We start from the raw sequence: 16,382 nt of genomic DNA, 5'->3' as shown, positions 1-16,382 counted from the left end.
TAATATCTATTTTCAAACTATTCCAAAAAAAATAGAAAAGAAAATAAAACTTCGAAATTCATTCTATAAAACTGGCATTACTCTGATACACCCAAGTCAGATTAAAAACACCACACACACAAAAAAGAAAACTACAGGCCAATATGTCTGACGAACATAGATGCAAAAATCCTCAACAAAATACTAGCAAATTGAATTCAACAATACATTAAAAAAATCATCATGATCAAGTGAGATTTATTCCTGGGTTGCAAGCATGGTTCAATATTTGCAAGTCAATCAATGTGATATATCACATCAATAAGAGAAAAAATAAGAACCATATGATCATTTCAATAGATGCATAAAAAGCATTTGACAAAGTACAACATTCATTCATAATAAAAACTCTCAAGAAAGTAGGTGTAGAGGAAACATATCTCAACATAATTAAGGTCTTATATGAAAATCCCACAGCTAACATCATCCTCAATGGGGAAAATCTGAAAGAATTTCCCCTAAGGTCAGGAATAACACAAGCATGTCCACTCTCACAACTTTTATTCATCATAGTACTGGAAGTCCTAGCCACAGAAATCAGACAACAAAAAGAAATAAAAGGTGTCCAAATTAGTTAAAGAAGAAGTTTTACTATTCTCAGATGACATGATACTATGTATCTAAAACCCAAAAGACTCCACCAAAACAGTGTTAGAACTGATATATGAATTCAGTAAAGTCACAGGATACAAAATCAATATACAGAAATCTGTTCCATTTCCATACACTAATAATGAAGCAGCAAAAAGAGAAATTAAGAAAACAATCCCATTTAAATTTGCACCAAACCCAATAAGATATCTAGGAATAAACGTAACCAAACAAGTGAGAGACCTGTACTCTGAAAACTATAAAACGTTGATGAAAGAAATTAAAGATGATACCAAGAAATGGGAAGACATTCATGCTTATGGATTGGAAGGAAAAATATTGTTAAAGTGTCTATATTACCCAAAACAGTCTACACATTCAATAAAATCCCTATTAAAATACCAACAGAATTTTTCACAGAACTAAAGCAGTTCTAAAATTTGTATGGAAGCACAAAAGACCCCGAATAGCCAAACCAATCTTGAATGAGAAAAGCAAGGCTGGAGAAACCACAATTCCAGACTTCAAGTTATATTACAAAGCAGTAGTAACCAAAATGTATGGTATGGGCCCCAAAACAGACACAGAGATCAATGGAACAGAATAGGAAACCCAGAAATAACCCCACAACTATATGGTCAATATCTTTGATAAAGCAGGAAAGAATACCAATGGGAAAAAACAGTCTTGTCAACCAATTGTGTTAGGAAAACTGGATAGCAACAGGCAAAAGAAACTGGACCATTTTCTTACACCATACAGAAAAACAAATTCCAAATGGATTAAAGAACTATATGTGAGACCTGAAACCATAAAAATCCTAGAAGAAAACACAGGCAGTAACTACTTTTACATGGGCCATAGTAACTTTTTCTATATAGGTCTCCTGTGGCAAGGGAAATAAAAGCAAAAATAAACTGTTGGGACCACATTAAAATAAGTCTTCTGCACAGCAAAGTAAATAATTAACAATACTAAAAGGCAACTCATGGAATGGGAGATTTTGCAAATGACATATCTGATAAAGAATTAGTGTCCACAATATATAAGGAATCAGTGTCCACAATATATTAAGAACTGATACAAATCAATAATCCAATTAAAAATGGGCAGAAGACATGAATAGACATTTCCCCAAAGAAGACACAGATGACCAACAGACACATGAAAAGATGTGCATCATCACTTACAATCAGGGCAATGCAAATCAAAACTACCATAAGATGTCACCTCAAACCTGTCAGAATGGCTAAAATCAACACAAGAAACAACAGGTGTTGAAGATATGGAGAAGGGAGAGCCCTCTTGCACTAGTGGTGGGAATGCAAACTGGTGCAGCCACTGTGGATAACAGTGTAGAGGTTCTGTAAAAACTTAAAAATAGGATTATCAGGTGATCCAGTACCTCCACTACTGGGATTTACCCAAATAAAACAAAAACACTAATCTGAAGGGATATATCCACCACTATGTTTATTGCAGCATTATTTACAATAGCCAAGGTATGGAAGCAGCCCAAGTGTTCCTCACCAGATGAATGGATAAAGAAGTGCTATAGATATACAATGGAATCTTATTGGAACATAATAAATAGTGAAATTGTGCCATTTGTAACAACCTGGATGGACCTAGACAGTATAATGCTAAGTGAAATAAGTCAAATTCCATATGATTTCACTCATATGTGAAATTTCAGAAACAAAACAAGCAAACAGAGACAATAAGAAAAACAGACCATTACCTATGAAGAACATACTGATGATTTCCAGAGAGGACATGGGCAGGGGGGATGGGTGAAATAGATAATGGATATGCTTACTGATGAACACTGAGAAACATAATTGTTGAATCACTGTATTATACACCTGAAACTAATATAACACTGTATGTTAATTATTCTTGAATAAGAAAAAAAACATAAATAAGGGTAGTGGAGAGTTGCTTAATCTCTAATACTGCAGTTGTGGTCATGGTTGTTTTATCATTAGTTACCACTGTTTCTTTAGTTTAAAGAAAAATAACTTTTCAAAAATTGTTTGAATGCTTATTCATTTTTTGCTAGACAGAGAGAGAGAGAGAGAGAGAGAGAGAGAGAGAGAGAATGCGAGCGGGGGAGGGGCAGAGAGGGAGGGAATCCAAAGCAGGCTCCAGGCTCTGAGATGTCAGCACAAAGCCTGACATGGGGCTCATTCGAGATCATGACTTGAGCTGAAGTTGGACGCTTAACCAACTGAGCCACCCAGGCACCCCTAAAGAAAAATAACTCTTAAGAAAAGGAGCTATATTAGTTATCTGTGATTCTCAGTAAATAGCAATTCTGATTTTTTGATGATTCTTTTTTTTTTTTATATATATGAAATTTATTGACAAATTGGTTTCCATACAACACCCAGTGCTCATCCCAAAAGGTGCCCTCCTCAATACCCATCACCCACCCTCCCCTCCCTCCCACCCCCCATCAACCCTCAGTTTGTTCTCAGTTTTTAACAGTCTCTTATGCTTTGGCTGTCTCCCACTCTAACCTCTTTTTTTTTTTTCCTTCCCCTCCCCCATGGGTTCCTGTTAAGTTTCTCAGGATCCACATAAGAGTGAAACCATATGGTATCTGTCTTTCTCTGTATGGCTTATTTCACTTAGCATTACACTCTCAAGTTCCATCCACATTGCTACAAAAGGCCATATTTCATTTTTTCTCATTGCCACATAGTATTCCATTGTGTATATATACCACAATTTCTTTATCCATTCATCAGTTGATGGACATTTAGGCTCTTTCCATAATTTGGCTATTGTTGAGAGTGCTGCTATGAACATTGGGGTACAAGTGCCCCGAGGCATCAGTACTCCTGTATCCCTTGGATAAATTCCTAGCAGTGCTATTGCTGGGTCATAGGGTAGGTCTCTTTTTAATTTTCTGAGGAACCTCCACACTGCTTTCCAGAGCGGCTGCACCAATTTGCATTCCCACCAACAGTGCAAGAGGGTTCCCGTTTCTCCACATCCTCTCCAGCATCTATAGTCTCCTGATTTGTTCATTTTGGCCACTCTGACTGGCGTGAGGTGATACCTGAGTGTGGTTTTGATTTGTATTTCCCTGATAAGGAGCGACGCTGAACATCTTTTCATGTGCCTGTTGGCCATCTGGATGTCTTCTTTAGAGAAGTGTCTATTCATGTTTTCTGCCCATTTCTTCACTGGGTTATTTGTTTTTCGGGTGTGGAGTTTGGTGAGCTCTTTATAGATTTTAGATACTAGCCCTTTGTCCGATATGTCATTTGCAAATATCTTTTCCCATTCCGTTGGTTGCCTTTTAGTTTTGTTGGTTGTTTCCTTTGCTGTGCAGAAGCTTTTTATCTTCATAAGGTCCCAGTAATTCACTTTTGCTTTTAATTCCCTTGCCTTTGGGGATGTGTCGAGGAAGAGATTGCTACGGCTGAGGTCAGAGAGATCTTTTCCTGCTTTCTCCTCTAAGGTTCTGATGGTTTCCTGTCTCACATTTAGGTCCTTTATCCATTTTGAGTTTATTTTTGTAAATGGTGTGAGAGAGTGGTCTAGTTTCAACCTTCTGCATGTTGCTGTCCAGTTCTCCCAGCACCATTTGTTAAAGAGGCTGTCTTTTTTCCATTGGATGTTCTTTCCTGCTTTGTCAAAGATGAGTTGGCCATACGTTTGTGGGTCTAGTTCTGGGGTTTCTATTCTATTCCATTGGTCTATGGGTCTGTTTTTGTGCCAATACCATGCTGTCTTAATGATGACAGCTTTGTAGTAGGGCTAAAGTCTGGGATTGTGATGCCTCCTGCTTTGGTCTTCTTCTTCAAAATTCCTTTGGCTATTCGGGGCCTTTTGTGGTTCCATATGAATTTTAGGATTGCTTGTTCTAGTTTTGAGAAGAATGCTGGTGCAATTTTGATTGGGATTGCATTGAATGTGTAGATAGCTTTGGGTAGTATTGACATTTTGACAATATTTATTTTTCCAATCCATGAGCAGGGAATGTCTTTCCATTTCTTTAAGTCTTCTTCAATTACCTTCATAAGCTTTCTATAGTTTTCAGCATACAGATCCTTTACATCTTTGGTTAGATTTATTCCTAGGTATTTTATGCTTCTTGGTGCAATTGTGAATGGGATCAGTTTCTTGATTTGTCTTTCTGTTGCTTCATTGTTAGTGTATAAGAATGCAACTGATTTCTGGACATTGATTTTGTATCCTGCAACTTTGCTGAATTCATGTATCAGTTCTAGCAGACTTTTGGTGGAGTCTATCGGATTTTCCATGTATAATATCATGTCATCTGCAAAACGCGAAAGCTTGACTTCATCTTTGCCAATTTTGATGCCTTTGATTTCCTTTTGTTGTCTGATTTCTGATGCTAGAACTTCGAGCACTATGTTAAACAACAGCGGTGAGAGTGGGCATCCCTGTCGTGTTCCTGATCTCAGGGAAAAAGCTCTCAGTTTTTCCCCGTTGAGGATGATGTTAGCTGTGGGCTTTTCATAAATGGCTTTTATGATCTTTAAGTATGTTCCTTCTATCCCGACTTTCTCGAGGGTTTTTATTAAGAAAGGGTGCTGGATTTTGTCAAAGGCCTTTTCTGCATCGATTGACAGGATCATATGGTTCTTCTCTTTTTTTTTGTTAATGTGATGTATCACGTTGATTGATTTGCGAATGTTGAACCAGCCCTGCATCCCAGGAATGAATCCCACTTGATCATGGTGAATAATTCTTTTTATATGCTGTTGAATTCGATTTGCTAGTATCTTATTGAGAATTTTTGCATCCATATTCATCAGGGATATTGGCCTGTAGTTCTCTTTTTTTACTGGGTCTCTGTCTGGTTTAGGAATCAAAGTAATACTGGCTTCATAGAATGAGTCTGGAAGTTTTCCTTCCCTTTCTATTTTTGGAATAGCTTGAGAAGGATAGGTATTCTCTCTGCTTTAAATGTCTGGTAGAACTCCCCTGGGAAGCCATCTGGTCCTGGACTCTTATTTGTTGGGAGATTTTTGATAACCGATTCAATTTCTTCGCTGGTTATGGGTCTGTTCAAGCTTTCTATTTCCTCCTGATTGAGTTTTGGAAGAGTGTGGGTGTTCAGGAATTTGTCCATTTCTTCCAGGTTGTCCAATTTGTTGGCATATAATTTTTCATAGTATTCCCTGATAATTGTTTGTATCTCTGAGGGATTGGTTGTAATAATTCCATTTTCATTCATGATTTTATCTGTTTGGGTCATCTCCCTTTTCTTTTTGAGGAGCCTGGCTAGAGGTTTGTCAATTTTGTTTATTTTTTCAAAAAACCAACTCTTGGTTTCGTTGATCTGCTCTACAGTTTTTTTAGATTCTATATTGTTTATTTCTGCTCTGATCTTTATTATTTCTCTTCTTCTGCTGGGTTTAGGCTGTCTTTGCTGTTCTGCTTCTATTTCCTTTAGGTGTGCTGTTAGATTTTGTATTTGGGATTTTTCTTGTTTCTTGAGATAGGCCTGGATTGCAATGTATTTTCCTCTCAGGACTGCCTTCGCTGCGTCCCAAAGCGTTTGGATTGTTGTATTTTCATTTTCGTTTGTTTCCATATGTTTTTTGATTTCTTCTCTAATTGCCTGGTTGACCCACTCATTCGTTAGTAGGGTGTTCTTTAACCTCCATGCTTTTGGAGGTTTTCCAGACTTTTTCCTGTGGTTGATTTCAAGCTTCATAGCATTGTGGTCTGAAAGTATGCATGGTATAATTTCAATTCTTGTAAACTTATGAAGGGCTGTGTTGTGACCCAGTATATGATCTATCTTGGAGAATGTTCCATGTGCACTCGAGAAGAAAGTATATTCTGTTGCTTTGGGATGCAGAGTTCTAAATATATCTGTCAAGTCCATCTGATCCAATGTCTCATTCAGGGCCCTTGTTTCTTTATTGACCGTGTGTCTAGATGATCTATCCATTTCTGTAAGCGGGGTGTTAAAGTCCCCTGCAATTACCACATTCTTATCAATAAGGTTGCTTATGTTTATGAGTAATTGTTTTATATATTTGGGGGCTCCGGTATTCGGCGCATAGACATTTATAATTGTTAGCTCTTCCTGATGGATAGACCCTGTATCTATTATATAATGTCCTTCTTCATCTCTTGCTACAGCCTTTAATTTAAAGTCTAGTTTGTCTGATATAAGTATGGCTACTCCAGCTTTCTTTTGGCTTCCAGTAGCATGATAAATAGTTCTCCATCCCCTCACTCTGAATCTAAAGGTGTCCTCAGGTCTAAAATGAGTCTCTTGTAGACAGCAAATAGATGGGTCTTGTTTTTTTATCCATTCTGATACCCTATGTCTTTTGGTTGGCGCATTTAATCCATTTACATTCAGTGTTATTATAGAAAGATACGGGTTTAGAGTCATTGTGAAGTCTGTATGTTTTATGCTTGTAGTGATGTCTCTGGTACTTTGTCTCACAGGGTCCCCCTTAGGATCTCTTGTAGGGCTGGTTTAGTGGTGACAAATTCCTTCAGTTTTTGTTTGTTTGGGAAGACCTTTATCTCTCCTTCTATTCTAAATGACAGACTTGCTGGATAAAGGATTCTCGGCTGCATATTTTTGCTGTCTAGCACACTGAAAATCTCGTGCCAATTCTTTCTGGCCTGCCAAGTTTCAAAAGAGAGATCAGTCACGAGTCTTATAGGTCTCCCTTTATATGTGAGGGCATGTTTACCCCTTGCTGCTTTCAGAATTTTCTCTTTATCCTTGTATTTTGCCAGTTTCACTATGCTATGTCGTGCAGAAGATCGATTCAAGTTACGTCTGAAGGGAGTTCTCTGTGCCTCTTGGATTTCAATGCCTTTTTCCTTCCCCAGTTCAGGGAAGTTCTCAGCTATTATTTCTTCAAGTACCCCTTCAGCACCTTTCCCTCTCTCTTCCTCCTCTGGGATACCAATTATGCATATATTATTTCTTTTTAGTGTATCACTTAGTTCTCTAATTTTCCCCTCATACTCCTGGATTTTTTTATCTCTCTTTTTCTCAGCTTCCTCTTTTTCCATAACTTTATCTTCTAGTTCACCTATTCTCTCCTCTGCCTCTTCCATCCGAGCCGTGGTGGTTTGCATTTTGTTTTGCATTTCCTTTAAAGAGTTTTTCAGCTCCTCGTGCCTGTTCCTTAGTCCCTTGATCTCTGTAGCAAGAGATTCTCTGCTGTCCTGTATACTGTTTTCCAGCCCAGCGATTAATTTTATGACTATTATTCTAAATTCACTTTCTGTTATGTTATTTAAATCCTTTTTGATCAGCTCATTAGCTGTTGTTATTTCCTGGAGATTCTTCTGAGGGGAATTCTTCCGCTTGGTCATTTTGGATAGTCCCTGGTGTGGTGAGGACCTGCAGGGCACTTCCCCTGTGCTGTGGTGTATAACTGGAGTTGGTGGGCGGGGCCGCAGTCAGTCCTGATGTCTGCCCCCAGCCCACCGCTGGGGCCACAGTCAGACTGGTGTGTGCCTTCTCTTCCCCTCTCCTAGGGGTGGGATTCACTGTGGGGTGGCGTGGCCCATCTGGGCTACTTGCACACTGCCAGGCTTGTGATGTTGGGGATCTGGCGTATTAGCTGGGGTGGGAAGGCAAGGTGCACGGCGGCAGGGGAGGCAGGCTTAGCTCGCTTCTCCTTAGGTGATCCACTTCAGGAGGGGCCCTGTGGCAGCCGGAGGGAGTCAGATCCGCTGCCGGAGGTTTGGCTCCGCAGAAGCACAGAGTTGGGTGTTTGCGCGGAGCGAGCAATTTCCCTGGCAGGAACCAGTTCCCTTTGGGATTTTGGCTGGGGGATGGGCGGGGGAGATGGCGCTGGCGAGCGCCTTTGTTCCCCGCCAAACTGAGCTCTGTCATCCGGGGGCTCTGCAGCTCACCCTCCCTTTGTCCTCCAGCCTTCCCGCTTTCTGAGCAGAGCTGTTAACTTATGACCTCCCAGACGCTAAGTCGCGCTTGCTGTCGGAACACAGTCCGTCAGGCCCCTCCGCTTTTGCAAGCCGGACTCTGGGGCTCTGCTTGGCTGGCGAGCCACCCCTCCACCCCGGCTCCCTCCGGCCAGTCCGTGGAGCGCGCATCGCCTCGCCGCCCTTTCTACCCTCTTCCGTGGGCCTCTCGTCTGCACTTGGGTCCGGTGACTCCGTTCTGCTGATGATTCTTTTTATAGATATTGTTGAATGTCTAATCTGTATCATATTTACTAAATTTTAAAATACACTTTGCTCAATTAAAAAGTTTTAGAGAGAGGGGAAAAAATTAAAATATGAGGTGGAGCTTTGTTTTGAATTGAATTATCTCCCCCCGCCCCAATTTTTATATCCAAGTACAGCTGTCAGTACTTCAGAAGGTGACCTTATTTGGAGATAGTCATTGCAGATGTAATTAGTTAAGATGAGGTCATACTTGAGTAGGGTGGGCCCCTGAAACAATATGACTGTTGTTCTTATTTAAAAAAAAAATACCATATGAAGATAAAAGCATGACACACACAGAGGCAAGAATATATAAAGAGATGCAGAGGTGTCTGTCTGGAAGTCAGTGAGAGAGGCCTTAGAAGGGACCAACTCTGCCAATCCCTGATCTCAAACTTCCAGCCTCTAGAAACGTGAGACAATAACTTTCTGTTAAGTGGTCAGTCTGTGGTATTTTGTTATGGCAGCCTCAGGAAATAATATAAGCTTCAAATAAATTTTCTATACTGTATATATATATATATATATATACATACATACATACATATGTACATACATATACACACATATATAATTTATAACAGCAAATGAATATAATAGAAAATGTTTTGCTTTTCCCACAATGACTTAATGATCTATTTCTATCATATAACCCAACATTAAAATAAATTTCATCCCAAAACTCCTCTTGATTGAGAGACTTTATGCTGGCAGATGCTGTGCAGCAATGGAAACTATCTCACAGTTTATTCAGGTGTAATTGGCATAAAATAAACTGTATATACCTAAAGTATAAAATTATTTCTGTGTGTGTGTGTGTGCTTATCCTACTTTTTTTTTTCTTTTCAAATTTCTACTTAAATTCTCATTGGTTAAAATGCAGTGCACTATTGATTGCAGGAGTATAATTCAGAGATTCATCACTTGCATACAAGTGCTCATGATAAGTACCCATCACCCATCTAGCCCATCCCCCACACATCCCTCCGTCAACCTTCAGTGTGTTCTCTAAGAGTCTCTTATGGTTTGTTTCTTTCTCTCTTTTTTCCCATCCTATATGCCCATCTGGTTTGTTTCTTAAACTGCACATACGAGTGAAATCATATGGTATTTGTATTTCTCTGTCTGACTTATTTCACTTAGCATAGTACATACATTCTAACTCCATCCATGTTATTGCAAATGCCAAGATTTCATTCCTTTGATAGCTGACTAATACCACATCCTCTTAATCTATTCATCAATCAGTGGACATTTGGGCCTTCTCCATAGTTTAGCTATTGTAGATAATGCTGCTATAACCATCGGAGTGCATGTTCTCCTTTCAATCTGTATTTTTGTATACTTTGGGTAAATGTCTAGTAATTCAATAGCTGGATCAAAGGATAGTTCTATTTGTAACTTTTTGAGGAACTTCCGTAGTATTCTCCAGAGCGGCTGCACCAGTTTGCATTCCCACCAACAGTAAAAGAGGGTTTCCCTCTCTTCAAAACCTCGCCAACACCTGTTGTTTCTTGTGTTGTTATTTTAGCCATTCTGACAGTGGGAGATGGTATATCATCATGGTTTTTATTAGTAGTACTTCCCTGATGATGAGTGATGTTGAGCATCTTTCCATGTGTCTGTTAGGCATCTGGATGTCTTCTTTGGAAAAGTGTCTATCCATGTCTTCTTCTCATTTCTTAAATGAATTAGTTGTTTTTTGGGTGTTGAGTTTGATAAGTTCCTTAAAAATATTTTTTAGTATTTTAAAGATAGAGTGGGGTCAGGGGAGAGCTGGAGGGGAGAGGAAGAGAGAGAGAGAGAGAGGGAGAGGAAGAGAGAGAGAGAGAGAGAGAGAGAGAGAGAGAGAGAGAGAGAATGAATCTTCAGCAAGCTCCACGCTCAGCGAAGAGCTTGTCAGGGCTCCATTCCATGACCCTGGGATCATGACCACAGATTAAATCAAGAGTTGGACGCTCAACTGAGGCACCCAGATGCCCTGATGAGTTCTCTATAGATTTTGGATATTAACCCTTATAAGATATTTGTAAATAATTCTCTTACTCCATAGTCTGCCTTTTAGTTTTGTTGATTGTTTTCTTTGCTGTGCAGAAGCTTTTTATCTTGTTAAGTCCCAAAAGTTCATTTTTGCTTTTGTGTCCCTTGCCTCCAGCAACGTGTCTAGATAGAAGTTGCTATGGCCAAGAACAAAGAGGCTGCTGCCTGTGTTCTTTGTAGGATTTTGATGGTTTCCTGTCTCACGTTGAGGTCTTCCATCCATTTTGAATTCATTTTTGTCTAAGAAACTGGTCCAAATTCATTCCTTTACATGTTGCTATCCAGATTTCCCAACACCATTTGTTGAAGAGACTGTCTTCTTTCCACTGGATATTCTTTCCTGCTTTGTTGAAGATAAATTGGCCACATAGTTGTAGGTCCATTTCTGAGTTTTATATTCTGTTCCATTGATCTCTGTGTCTGTTTTTGTGCCAGTATTATAATGTCTTGATGACTAAAGCTTTATAATATAGCTTGAAATCTGGAATTGTGATGCCTTCAGTTTTGTTTTTCTTTTTCAGGATTACTTTGACTATTCAGTGACTTTTTTAGTTCCATACAGATTTTAGGATTGTTTATTGTAGCTCTGTAAAAAAATGCTTGTGGTATTTTGATAGAAATTGCATTAAATGTAGGTTGCCTTGGGTAGTATAGACATTTTCACAATGTTTGTTTGTTCTTCCAATCCATGAGCCTGAAATGTTTTTCCGTTCCTTTGTGTATTCTTCAATTTATTTCTATAATAACACTTTCTAAATGTTCTATAGTTTTCAGAGTAGAAATATTTTACCTCTTTGGTTAGGTTTATTCTTAGGTCTCTAATAGTTTTTGATGCAATTGCCAATGGGATTGAATCCTTGATTTCTCTCTCTGCTGCTTTGTTATTGGTGTATATAAATGCAACAAATTTCTGTACATTGATTTTTATTTCTTATTATTTTTAAAAAAATTTGATTTATTTTTGAGAGAGAGAGAGACAGAGCGTGAACAGGGGAGAGGTAGAGAGAGAGGGAGACACAGAATCCAAAGCAGGCTCAGGCTCTGAACTGTCAGCACAGAGCTTGATGTGGGGCTTGAACTTGTTTACTGCAAGATCATGACCTGAGCTAAAGTCAGAAGCTTAACCAACTGAGCTACCCAGGCACCCCTGTACATTGATTTTTATAACCTCAGACTTTGTTGAATTCATATTAGTTCCAGCAATTTTTTGGTGTAGTCATTCAGGTTTTCTATATAGAGTATCATGTCATCTGCAAATAGTGAAAATTTGACTTCTTCCTTGTTGATTTAGATGCATTTTACTTATTTTTGTTGTCTGATTGCTGAGGCTAAGAGTTCCAGACTATGTTAAATAATAATGGTGAGAGTGGACATCCTTGTTCCATTTCTGAACATAGGGGAAAGTCTCTCAGTTTCTTCAGATTGAGTATGTGATTAGCTGTGGGCCTTTCGTATATGGCCTTTATGATGTTGAGGTATGTTTCATCAATCCCTATTTTGTTGAAGGTTTTTTTTTTTTATCAAGAACGTATACTGTATTTTGTCAAATGCATTCTCTGCATCTATTGAGAGGATCATATGGCTCTTATCCTTTCTTTTATTAATGTGGTATGTCACGTTGATTGATTTAGGAAAATGAACCAGCTCTGCATCCTAGGAATAAATTGCACTTGATTGTGGTGAATAATTCTTTAATGGATTCAATATGCTAGTATCTTTTTGAGAATTTTTACATCCATGTTCATCAGGGATATTAATCTATAATTTTCCTTGTTAGTAGGATATTTGTCTGGTTTTGGAATCAAGATAAAGCTGACTTCATAGAATGAGTTTGGAAGTTTTCCTTCCATTTCTATTTTTTTTTGAACAGTTTGAGAATAGATGTTATCTGTTTCTTAAATGTCTGGTAGAATTCCTCTTGGAAGTCATCTGGTCCTGGACTTTTGTTTGTTGGGAGAATTTTTATTATTTCAATTTCTTTGTTGGTTATGGGTCTGTTCAGATTTTCTATTTTTTCATTTTTCAGTTTTGGTATTTTGTGAGTTTGTGGCAATTTATCCATCTCTTTCAGATTGCCCACTTTGTTGGCATATGATTTTTCATAATTTTGTCATATACTTTTTTGTTTTCCTGAGGTGTTGGTTGTGATCGCTTCCCTTTCTTTTGTGATTTTTATTTATTTGAATCCTTTCTCTTTTATTTTTGATACATCTGGCTAGGGGGTTATCAATATTGTTAATTCTTTCAAAGAACCAGCTCTAGTTTTGTTGATTTGTTTTAATGTTTTCTGTTTGTTTCTATATCATTTACTTCTGCTCTAGTCTTTATTATTTTCCTTCTTCCACTGTCTTTAGGTTTTATTTGCTCTTCCTTGTCTAGCCTCTTTAGGTGCAAGGTTAGGTGTGTATTTGAGACCTTTCTTGTTTCTTAAGATTGGACTGTATTGCAATATACTTCCCTCTTAGGACTGCTTTTGCTGCATCCAAAAAGTTTGGACTGTCATGTTTTCATTTTCATTTGTTTCCATGTACTTTTTCATTTCTTCTTTAATTTCTGGTCAACCCATTCATTCTTCAGTAGGATGTTCTTTAACCTCCATGTATTTTTGATCTTTCTAAATTTTTTCTTGGGGTTGACTTCAAGTTTCTTAGAGTTGTGGTCTGAAAATTTGCATAGTATATCCCAATCCTCTTGTCCTTTTTGAGGGCTGATTTGTGACCCAGTATATGATCTATTCTGGAGAATGTTCCTTGTGCACAAAAAAAAAAAAAAAAAAAGTGCATTCTGCTGCTTTAGGATGGCATGTTCTAAATATATCTGTTAAGTCATTAGGGTCCAGTGTGTCAGTCAAAGTCATTGTTTTCTCATTGATTTTCTGCTCAGATGATCTGTTCATTGCTGAAAGTGGGTGTTAAAGTCCCCTACTATCATTATATTATTTTCACTGAATTTCTTATGTTTGTTAGTAATTGATTTTCATATATGGGTTTCTTCTAGTTGGGAGCATAAATATTTACAATTGTTAGACCTTGATTGATAGACCCCTTATTTATGATGCAGTATCCTTATTCATCTCTTGTTACAGCCTTTGGTTTAAAATACTGTTTGTCTGATATAAGTAGGTCTACTCTGGCTTCCTTTTGGCATCCATTAGCATGATAGATGTTCTCTCTCCCCTTACTTTCCTCCAATGTCTTTAGGTCTAGAATGAGTCTCCTATAGGCAGCATATAGATGAGTCTTGTTTTTGATCTATTTTGATACCCTATGTATTTGACTGAAGCATTTACTCCATTTGCATTCAGAGTGATTATTGAAAGATATGAATTTTGTGCCATTGTGTTACCTGTAGAGTTGGTGTTTCTGGTTATGTTCTTTAGTCCTTTCTAGTTATTGTTGCTTTTGCTCCCCCCCCCACACCCCACCAAAGAGTCCCTCTTCATATTTCTTGCAGGACTGGTTTAGTGGTCATGAACTCCTTTAGTTTTTGTTTTACCGGGAAACAGTTTATCTTCCCTTCTATTCTGAATGACAGCCTTGCTAAATAAAGTTTTCTTGGTTGCATATTTTTCTCATTCAGCACATTGAATATATCATGATTCTCACTTCTGGTGTGCCAAGTTTCTGTAGACTGATCTGCTGTACACCTATCTGTCTTCTCTTTTAAGTTAAGGACTTTTTTCCCCTTGCTGTTTTCATGATTCTTTCCTTGTCTGTGTATTTTTGTATATGACTATGATACGCCTTGGTGATTGCTGGCTTTTATTGAATTTAGTGGGAGTTCTTTGTACTTAAATTTTTGTGTCTGTGTCCTTCCCCAGATTTTTCAGCTATAACTTACTCACATAAATCTTCGGACTTTTTTTTTGTTATTTTATTATTTTTTTAATGTTTATTTATTTTTGAGAGAGAGAGAGAGAATGAGAGAGAGACAGAGCTCAAGGGGATGAGGGAGAGAGAGAGAGAGAGAGAGAGAGAGAGAGAGAGAGAGATACACATTCTGAAGCAGACTCCAGGCTCTGAGCTGTCAGAACAGACCCCGATGTGGGGCTTGAACTCACAGACCTGGAGATCATGACCTGAGCCAAAGTCAGATGCCCAACCAACTGAGGCACCCAAGTGCCTCCAATTGTCTTAATTTCTTTCTTTTTAAATGTTTATTTTTGAGAGAGAGAGAGAGAGCACAAGTGAGGTGGGGACAGAGAGATGGGGACAGAGGATCCAATGTAGGCTCTGGGCTGAGAGCAGTGAGCTGGATGTGAGGCTTGAACTCACAAACAGTGAGATTGTGACCTAAGCCAAACTGAGATGTTCAACCAACTGAGCCACCCAGGTGCTCCCTTGACCTTTTCCTTTTTTAATCTGTGGGACTGTTATTATATGAATGTTACTCCCTTCTAATAAGTCATTGAGTTCCTTCAGTCTACCTTTATAATCCATTACCTTTGCTTCCCTCTTCTTTTCAGCTTCATTGTTTTCCATAATTTATCTTCTATATCACTAATTCACTCCTCACTGTTACAGCATCCATTTAGGTTTACTTCTCGATTATAGAATTTTTTATTTTAGCCTGACTAGATTTTAGGTCTTTTATCTCTGCAATAAGGGATTCTCTAGAGTCTTCTATGCTTTATTCAAGCCCAACTAGAATCCCTATAATTGTTGTTTTAAATTCTAGTTTGACAGCTTACTTATATCTGTATTGACTGAATGGCCATCATTTCTTCCTGTTCTTTATTTTAAGGTGAATTCTTCCATTTTGTCTTTTTAGAGGGAAAAAAATAAAAAGAAAAATTAAAATATTTAAAAAAATAATAAAGGAATCTAGATTATAGGTTTGTTTTGGTTTGCTTATTGAGAGAAGCTTGATAGAAAAAAGATAAAAAATTAAAAATTAAAAATAAAATAAATAAAAAATTTGCAATTTCTGTATAAAAAAAAAAACAGCAGGAGATACAAACAAACAAACACTATCCAAAGGAAGCTAGATCCTGTTTCCCCTAGAGCTGAAGCTCTGCAACACTCCATGATCAGTAGACTTAATGAATGGGTGGGGTTTGTGCTGGTCTTCTGGGGGGAGGGGCTGTTGCTCTGATTCTCAGGCTGACTTGCCCTTGTGGTGATGTACTTGGAGGGCACAGAGAATGGTGTTTGGTGTAATGACTCCATTCTCTAGTTGGTGTTGCTGTTTAGCTCACTGAGGTTGATCAGTGCTGAAGGGCTAGAGACAAAAATGGCTCCCTAGCCCCGGTCTCCTGAGTGGTAAGTTCATGCCCTCACATACATGCAATTATTCAGTCCTCCTGTGTCCCTGGCTTCTCTCAGATCCACATCTTCACCCTGTCTGTATCCAAGCTATCCATCTGCCAGGCAGTGCTCCCTTCCTGGATTTTATCTCAGATGAAGTTGTGTTTCAAAACCCCACACTTCAGAGACTGCTGCAACTCAGGCTTGTGCTGATCCTCTGGGGGAGGATCTCACTGGGCTGTGGCCAGTGCTGGGTTGTGTCAGAAAAGA

The sequence above is a fragment of the Lynx canadensis genome, chromosome B3, assembly GCF_007474595.2.
Source record: "Lynx canadensis isolate LIC74 chromosome B3, mLynCan4.pri.v2, whole genome shotgun sequence".
NCBI lineage: Eukaryota > Metazoa > Chordata > Mammalia > Carnivora > Felidae > Lynx > Lynx canadensis.
The sequence above is the reverse complement of the archived record's forward strand: the minus strand, read 5'-3'. Positions refer to the sequence as shown.